We start from the raw sequence: 10,364 nt of genomic DNA, 5'->3' as shown, positions 1-10,364 counted from the left end.
TTTCTCAGGCTCTAAATTCTTCCAACATCTCAAATATAACATTAGTCAAAATGTTCTCTACAGTCCAATCTAGAGATGGGGTTTATATCTCTTTCTAGGGAGCCGAATCTTTTGGAAAATAAGGAGCTGATAAAAAGACCAGCTCTATAGATACATTTATTCACATTTAAGAAGCCAGCCTGGAATTGATTAATCCTGGAAAAAAAACAAAGGGAAGATGGATGAGCTGAGATCTGGAGCAGAAAAATTCAGATTCATTTGAATTATTTTTGAAATATCAGTTATAACTTCATTTGACATGTGTGAACAAGATGTTAAAATCTGATGTGGATTCATTGTAAATACTAGCATACACAGCGGGCATAAGTATGAAAAGTGTGTATGTGTAAGCTACTTTTAATTATGTTATTAGGAAACGAAGGTCTGCAACCTCTAAAAGAACCATTTGGTCCAGTTCTTATTTACAACAAGCTAGATCCTCAAAATCTCACTAAAATTTTTATTAAAAAAAACATTTTTTGCAGCCATTAGACCATTTATTTATAACGTGTAACTTTTAAATAGTCACAATAATTAAACCATAACAGTGTCATATTTTTCAATAAGTGTTATAAGAATTTGTATTCATTTTAATCTGACAGTGACACATTCATCCTTTCAAAATAAAATTCAGTGTCAAAAAAGATAAATAAAGAGCGCTCAGTAGCTCTGTGAAGTTTTCTTGATGCTCCTGAATCTCTGGGGTTGATGATTAACACTAGTACATCACGGTCTGGAAAGCTGTGTTTTTGTCTGGGAAATGATATTGTCCGAAATCCTGCAGCACAGCCGGGGCATAGAGCTGTGAGAGAAGCTGACAGAACAGTTGGAATGATCTAAACTATATTTTGGACAAATGTATATATAAGAAAACATTCACTTTGATTTAAATACTTCTTTTCAGAGAATTTTAGGCCTTCACTGAAGGCTTTGCAGTGATACACCACTGTTCAAATCCAGCAAACTGAAATAAGACGGTTAGTATTCCCTGATGTCCTTAAGCAGAAGAAACTCAACAGAGACAATCATCCAAACCCACAATTCTTTGCGGTTTCAACATTAAAAAAACTGCTGGTTTACAATTAAAGGGGAGCAGCATCAAAGATGCTTGTAAAAGACCGACATATGAGTTGTTTTATGCTATAAAGTTGTGTTATTTTTTTTTTCAAACTAAATGAAAATGGCAGCTGTTGAAAAAAACCTACTGAACTTTGTTCTTTTCCTAAAGCTAAAACATACATTTTGAGTTGTAATTGTTCACGTGATTTATAAGCTGTAAACCAGTTTTTTGTAGTCAATATTTGTATATTTGCAACTCAAGTTAGAAGTTGATTTATATCTATTGTTTTGTTAGTTGTATCAAACACACAGATTTGTTCATTGGGTTTCCTGTTGAATCTCTGGTTCATCTCTTTAAACCCTTTACTTTGAGGTTTTAGCTCCAGAGTTGACCTTCAACTAACTCTTCAACTGTTTACGCAATTACTGAAATTCCAGCGGATTCTGAAGCAGAGATTGGCCGCTTTGTTCTGATAAGTATCAACAGAATCAGCTGATTCATGTTGAATACATAAACATTCAGAGTTACTGTCAACCTGGATGTGTTAATTAGGCGTACGGTGACAACTCCATTGGTAAAGGGTGATGGGGTCAAGGACAAGAGCAAAGGAGAAGGATGTAAAGGGGTTTATTTGGAGAATTTAGATCAGGGTTCTCAAAATCAATTTACCTTGGGGTCACTGAAGGTGGAGTTTGATGATAGCTTTGTATTTGCTCTGTGATGTTTCAGCTTTATGTTTGAAACTTTGCATTTGCTATTGTTGTTAGAACTGGGTTCTGTAGTCTGGAGCCTGGTGGACGGATACATACTTTTTTTCAAATGTTTGTGAATGAGTTTGACAAAGTTTAACTGTTTTTTGTTTTTTTTTTATTGATGTGCCTCATAGTCAGAAAAATAGGCTACATGTTAACGCAAAACGCATTTCTATTTTCTTCAGCCAGAGAGCCACGATGGAGGGGTCAAAGAGCCACATGTAGCTCCGGAGTATCAGGTTGCAGACCCCCGACAGAGACAATGGACCATAGATATAGATATAGACCATTCTAATTTGCTACTTAATCCTGGTTGTTTTATGATATTGCTTTGCTTCCCTCTGTTGCTATCTTCTTCCTGGTATTTTTCTCTAACACGCCCCACCCACCCCCCACCCGCTTCTTTTTCGTCCAACAACAAAGAAGAAATACATACATAAATAAATAAAAACCAAAACACAATCAATATAAATAAAGTTTAGCATGAAACACAACAGGGGTTTATACTCAATAAACTCCTGCTGTGGCAGTAAAATCTGCCCAACACTAGAAGCTCTCAGCCTGCATCTGTTGGCTCAGCTGTTGGACAGGACTCCGCTTCTTCTTCTTTTCCTTTGGGCTTTTCCCATCAGGGGTCGCCACAGCGAATCAGTTTCCTCCATCTAAGCCTGTCTTCAGCATCCTCCACTCTAACACCAGCCACTTTCATGTCTTCATTCACTGCATCCATAAACCTCCTCTTTGGTCTTCCTCTAGACCTCTTTCCTGGTAGCTCTAGACTCAGCATCCTTCTACCAATATATTCACTGTCTCTCCTCTAAACATATCCAAACCATCTCAGTCTGGCCTCTCTGACTTTATCTCCAAAACCTCTAACATGTGCTGTCCCTCTGATGTATTCATTCCTGATCCTATCCATCCTGGTCACTCCCAAAGAGAACCTCAACATCTTCGTCTCTGCTACCTCCAGCTCTGCTTCCTGTCTTTTCTTCAGTCCCACTGTTTCTCCAAACAACATGGCTGGTCTCACCACAGTCTTGTACACCTTTCCTTTCATTTGTGCTGAAACTCTTCTGTCACCCATCACACCTGACCCTTTTCTCCACCCATTCTAACCTGCTTGCACTCTCCTCTTCACTTCTTTTCCACACTCTCCATTACTCTGTACTGTTGACCCTAAATACTTAAACTCCTCCTCCTTCTTTATCTCTTCTCCCTGTAACCTCACTCTTCCACTCTGGTTCCTCTCATTCACACACATGTACTCGGTCTTACTGCGGCTAACCTTCATTCCTCTCCTTTCCAGGGCAAACCTCCACCTCTCTAACTCCACCTCCACCTGTTCTCTCCTCTCACAGCAAAATCAGTAGTGCTAACGTTTAATGGAATTTCCCATAGGACGGCTAATGCTAACACTTGGTCAACCTAAACATACATTGTGTACAATGAACATCTTTATAAACTCACAGACATTAATTTTCCAAATTCTTTTAAGGAAATATTTTTTTTAAATAACCATTTGTGGTCTTAAGTAGTTCTTTGCTCATACTTTCTTCTTCTGGATTAAGGTGTAATGCTATAGCACGGTCGCCACCTAGTGTCCAAACTGAAACGTCCTCCAGGAGAAACAGAACAATGTTTCCAATGTTAATGATCTGAACATTTTAGTTAGAACTTCTCCTTTAGAGAATCCATGTAACACTGTATGATATTAACAATCTCAGTATTTCACTGATACATTTTACAGTGGGCTGTGGATTGTTGCTAAGGTGGCGTTCCGATTTGATTCATGAATCAAGCTCAACGATTCACAAATCGAACCACGATTCTTACTTTTTAATATAATGTTTGTTTCTCTGTCTGTCTTTTTACTGGATGTAAGACAATTAAAATCTTTGTATTAAATCACCATCATTTCTACCTTTATGAAAAACAGGAGATCAGAATTAACTGATAACCACCCCCCCCCCACACACACACACACAAATGGATAGAAAGAAATGTTGTTTTGTCATTTTATTTTATTTTATTTTTTGTCAACCTTCTGTTTATGTTCAGCAGTAATATAAACGACATAAAAAGCATAAAAATTCATTCCGGTTTTTGATCATTTAACAACAAAACCTGAAAATTCTCTCCATGGTTTCCTATCCCCAAATTTCTTCTACATTTTACGTTCTAAGCGTTATATATTGGTGCAGAGTCCGTATGAAAAAAATGTCCTTTTTTTTCTCGACAGAATCATCTGATTCACGTTGATTACATCTACCTTTCAGCAGCATGAGGCTGTGTTTCTCCCCTTCAGAATAAGCTGGAGTTACGTTAATTGCATCAACTGTTGAAGAGTTACCATAACCAAAATAATCTCCAGTGTTAAAGCAAAGCAATGTTTTCAGAAGTTATGTCAGTGAACAGAACTAAAGTCTCAGTTTCTGAACAGAAAAAAGCTCTCGCTAGTCTTATTTTGAAAACCGGAAACCTCACCTACACGAAGATATGTTTACTTCCGGTGTCGGTCCTGCTTCTCTTTCGGCTTTGTTTTAGTTCGTAAACTTAAACTCCTTCATTAATCTGCATTTCATAGCAAAAATACATCGCTCCCAGATAATATTTTCCTACACTCTACTATATTTATAAAGATCGCAAATCAGCGATCTTGGACGTCGCGAATATTCGTACTTGAGTTTTCAGGAGCAAATCGTGAGTACCCGAGCACCTGGATACTCGTTACAGCCCTTTTTTACAGTTAGTGAGCTGTATCAGATTAATATAAATATATTAAAATCATATATTAGATTATCAATGTAATTCTAAACAAATGTGCATTAATGTAAATTGAATTTAATTAAGGAATAAAAAAAAATTTTTGAATTGAATCCATCCAGGCTCTGATGACTCAAATTGTTTCCGGAAATTACCATCAATACCCAGCCCTACTAAATATCAATGCCCAAATCTGAACATTCAAGACCAAAAATATCCCAAAAATAAATTGTTCAAATTGGTACAAAAGAGGGTTATTAAAAATTATGTGGAAAAAATATAAACATAAAAAATTAAATATGCGAAAATCACAAGGATTTTTAAATATTTAAACCTGTTTAGTCCTGTAGGTAAAAAAATTATTGCTTAACTTGTTGGCAGTATTAGTCCTGGCTCTGTGGTAGCCTCATACAACATAAGCTCTCTTAAATACTGTATACATATATATATATACTGTATATATATTTCTATTGCATCATAATTGTGTTTATTGTAAATTTGACTCAGATAATCTATTAAGCTTGATTGCAAGTGTCTCATCTCTCATAATAAATGGACCAATGTGGTGTGAAATTATGCAAACCTGGAACGGTTTCAAACTAATATATGAGAAAATATCTAACAATATGACTGGATTTCCAGCTTCTATAGTGGCATGGGATCTGCTGACGTCAGTGGCTCCAAAATTGTGACTTGTTGGATAACAAGAAAAAGATATTGGGCTTTAATTAAAAGCAGTGAACAAAGGCAACATTCAATGGTGCTGTTGTTTCCCAGCGTGCAGCACAATTCCTAGTATTCCATTGTGGAAGAGCCCAATTCATGAATCTCTGTTCCGCCTTGGAACTGCATTAAAAGGCTTGGCAAACTCCGCTGCGCTTTATGTATGGCCAAACTGTTAACCCGTGCGGCTCTAAGGCTGTGAACTCCACATAACTCCTCGTAATTGCTCTGCTGGATCACTTTTAATTAACTGCAACATCCAGTCTAATGAGCTGTGCACGTGTGAAAGTGGATTCGCAGATGCACAACAACAAACCAGAACTATGTCTAAAAACACTCTGCTGTTTTTTGTTGTTCTTGTTTACAAAGCTATTCCAAAGACTTCGCACCCATGGGGTCTCGTCGAACATGACCTCACCTCAGACACTCACTAAATCCTGCCTTAAATTAAATCATTACAGCCGAGTTGGTTATAAAAGATCTTTATTGCTTTCACAGCGGGATAATCGTGAGCCAATTACACATGTAAGACGGATGTAATTATTATAACTTCGACACATATTTGATGTGGATTTGGTTCACTTACAGAGTTCCCAAATGCAGAGACGTCCCGCTGTTGGAAAGTCTATGATGTGCTTGGTGGTTTTTCCAGATCTTTCCTCTAAAACTTTTAGGATTTGATTGTTGGCGGTTTTGTTTTTGCCCCTCTGACAACATAAGTTTGAGACCGAACGAAAAAAAAAGGTATTGGATGAAATAAGAAAAGCTTAGAAGTTTCTCTTTAACTTTTTGAGTTCAACAATGTTTTTTTCTGATTTTGCTGAAAAAATTAAAGTTCTCTCAATAAACAAACATCTGAGTGTGAGAAAGTTGTATTATTGGAAGAATATCAACACTGGAGCTAAAGCTCTGGTGTTAAAGGGTTACAAAAATTAAACCTATTTCCGTACTTTTTAACTTTTTAAACCAGGGATAGAAAACTTGAGCCCTCAAGGGTTGGTGAGCGCATGTTTTCCAGAGATCATCGCCCTGTTTATGGCTAGTTTCCTGGATAATTTATGTCCAACTAATAGAACATGCCAGGGCAGGAATGCATCTCTCACTTGAGTTTTAACGGTCGCGTTGTGTGTATTTATATATATATATATATATATATATATATATATATATATATATATGGGGGGGGTGCCAGTTAGTAGTTGCTATGGACAATTTTAAAATGTAGTTTGATGAAGTATCCCAAAAATGTAGAAATACATTCTATTTTTCCTTTAAAGTATTTTCTCTTTCTTTGAGCTGTCTGCAAACTCCATATCGCCTAAAACAGGATGCTTGTTTGAATTACAAGTAAATTAAAAACATTTACTAACTAGATTAATTTATTTTCTTCAAAGAACTTGACTCTAAGTCTGATTTCTGTTGTACAATGCAAATTATACAGAAAATATTAAAACAATTGTTGAATTGCTGATCTAATGTGGCAGAAATGTTTTAAATATTTTTTGTGGTTTCACTCTATAACATATCGACTTACACCGATTTTAGTAAGAGGTTTTCAGTCTTACGTAAAATTACAAAAGTGTTTCTCTTGAAATACATATATTTAAAATAATATGTATTTTAAAAAGCCTCTCTGTTCAGTTTGCGAATAATAAAACCGTGTCTGTTTGACAAAACCTCTGGAAAGCTTCATTTTGTTGTCGAAAAGTGGTGCTTGGTAACAACCACTGAGATCCTCTCACCAACTGTCATTTGGGCTATTTCAGGAGCTCTGCACTCCCCTGTTGCTGACGTGTGCTGCTGGGTAAATCTGCTGCTCCGGCGGCCTGGGCCTGCAGCCTCAGATAACATCAACCTGAAAAGAACAACTGGAATAAAAGGGATAAGAAAGAGCGCTGAAGAAACGGACAATAAATGGAAATGCAGGGTTTGATTAGCAATTGTTTACAGTGACATAGAGCTATAGTGATATGTGCGATAACAATATATATCACGATATGAACCAAAATTTTTTAAATTTTGAATGCTCTGTGGCTCAAAAAGAAATATAGTTATATAGATTATATAGAAGTATAATCATCAGCTGTTTGTTTAGATTTAAACATTTATTTCCCATCATATTTTCTACAAATAATTCTAATGTTTTCAGACTTTACAGAACAAACATAAAATTATAACAGCATTTTACACAAAAATACCTCAGGCGTTTTACTTATTTTTAAGAAAATTTAATCGCATCGAAGTATTTTATAAATGGTATAGAAATGTCTCATCTAACTGTAAGCTCATATTCTAACACGCTAAGAAAGAAAAAGGTTGCAGTTTTTGTGTAACAGTCGCTGTTAATACACAGTGGATTCAATTCTATAATTATATTGGAATCATTTTTTATTAATTTCCTACTATTTTTTTTTTCCAGCATGTCTTAAAAATCTGGTCATAAATATTGTCCGACTCTAAACCGGTCCTTGAACACATCAGGCTTCACACAGAATAGCTCGTTAGCATTAGCATCATGCTAATGCTACATCGCGGTCACCAACACTTTTTAGAAAACCTTTTGTTGCTGCTTCAAGTCCAGCGGGTTTTTCTTCCAGTTCTGACTGGCTAAAAATCACCAGATGTTCCGCGGCTTCATCAGCCAAAACTAAACGTTACGCAGAGAAGAAGGAAGTGACCATGCGGGTGCGGTGTCTAATGAGCGTTTGTTCCCTTTGCACGCAGACGAAGGACGTGGAGAGGTCCAAAAAAATACCAAAATGAGAGCTAAATAATTAAATACAAACATTTATTCACCCTGTGGCGACTAACTCGCCAAAGAGGAGATAATGCTAGCTACTGGCGAGTGTCAATTTTGGGCCCTTCAAAATAAAAGTCTACGGCAATAGACTCATTCCTGTATCGAGACAAAGTTCTATTGCGATATTTATCGTTTTATCGCCTACCTCTAAATTGACAAAAAACCTAAAGTTGAGGTCTTTTATAAAATAGGTTATTTTAAATGAATAAAAAACGATCTGTTTTCAGTAGCAGACTGGGGGCTCCTGGTAAAAAATAAAATGGGTAACATCAAAGTTTGTTTCTGCCTGTGAGGGCCTCAACAAAACATGAGCTGCATGTTAATAAAGGAGCTAGGGAACATGAGATGATGGTAAAACACTTCTCCAAATGTGTTTTATTGGCAGGTTTTCGCTGGAGTGGGTAAGAAGATGCAACACTGACAGTTTGAAAAAAACACAACATGTTGTGCTGCAGTTTGAGGATCTTCATACATTTGGACTCTGCTCCAGAATTTGGAGTACCAATTCTCCAGTTCTTCAAGCGACCACTAGAGGGTGGTTTCAACCCCAACTTCTGACCTGCAAGTGAGTGGACTGATCACCTTATGTTGTTCCACACAAATTTTCCCGAATGTTTCTGGAGCTAATTTAAATCTAAAAAAATAAGTCATCCTACAATAAAAATGCTTGGCTCCATTTGACTGAAAAATATCCATCAGATTACCCACTTAAGGCTCAGCAGGGGAACAAATGTTCATCCAGCTTGCTTTTTATATCGAGATAATTATTTATCTGGGAAATAAAAAACAAAAATATAAACTCAGCACAGTCCAAATGCTGTAAATCATCTGTCAGAGACCCTCCGCAGAGTTGTGTCGAGCAGATGTCAAGTTTAAGGCTGCAGCTGAAACAGTGCACCGCTCCGACGGATGATCATGACGAGGAACAGCGTGTGTGGAGCCGCATGACAGGTGGGTTGATGTGAGATTTGCCAAAGTCGTGCATGACCCAGACGTGACGGAGCAGCTTCTGTAAAGATGAAAAACCTCCAAAGATGATTGACTTCAGTGCAGCTGAGAGCGATGGGATGGGTAGCTGTAAAGGACATGTTAAAAAGCAAAACCTAAAGTTACTTAAAAAAATATAAATGGGCCAAACCGACCAGAAAAGAGATTTAAAACATGACAGATCTGGAGCAACAAAAGTACACAAACAACCCAAAATCTGGTACGGATACAACAGAAACTAGGGCTGTGGATCGTTACTTAGGTGGCGATTCACGAATAAAGTTCAATGAAACACAAATCGAACCACGATCGATTCTTACTTTTTATTATAATGTTTGTTGCAGATTTTTTTTTTTACTGGATGTATGAAAATTGGAATTATTTGTATTAAAAGGCTGTAATCTCTACTTTTATTTAAGAGATCAGCGTCAACAAAACTGATAAAAACACAAAGATCTTGTTAGTAAGAAATGATGGTATCTTTAAACAAGTTATTTTATATAAACATCACTATTGTTTTGGATAATTTAACAAGAAATCCTGAAAACGTTCTCCACAGCTTTTCCATCTTCTAACTTCTACAACACTTATGTTCTTGTCATTACATTTTGGTGCAAATCCGGGATAAAAAGTCGCCTTTTCCGTGACAGAATCAGCTGATTCACGTTGATTACATCCACACTTCAGGAAGCTGCTTTTCTTTGCTTCAGAATCCGCTGGAGTTATGTCAATAAGTGGAACTTAAGTTTCGGTTTTTGAACGGAACAAAAAGCTCTCACTTTACTTTGAAAATCGGAAGCTTCACCAACATGAAGACTCGTTGACTTCTGGTAACAGTAGCGCTGCTCATTTGGCCTTGTTTTAGTTAATAAAGCTAAAATCCAACATTATTCTGCATTTTAAAGTAATAAATACACTATTTTCAAATAGTATTTTACTACACTCTACTATATGTATAAAGATCACAAATCAGCGAGCTTGAACGTTGCAAATATTCATAATATTCTCAGATACACGTTACAGCCCTAACGGAAACCACTGAGCTGCATACTTTATAGACTGCTCACAAAAATGAGATTTTATTGGGCCTGGCATGAATTGAATTAAACCTGTCCGATAATGTTCTTGTTAGTTAATCAGCTGAGGGCCTCATTAATCAATTTCAGCTGAATTGGTGTTCATGAATTAACAACAGGTGCACTTCAGTGGCAACAATTAGAAAACCCTCCAAACAGGACTG

This window comes from Oryzias melastigma, linkage group LG24, assembly GCF_002922805.2.
Source record: "Oryzias melastigma strain HK-1 linkage group LG24, ASM292280v2, whole genome shotgun sequence".
Taxonomy (NCBI): Eukaryota; Metazoa; Chordata; class Actinopteri; order Beloniformes; family Adrianichthyidae; genus Oryzias; species Oryzias melastigma.
The sequence above is the reverse complement of the archived record's forward strand: the minus strand, read 5'-3'. Positions refer to the sequence as shown.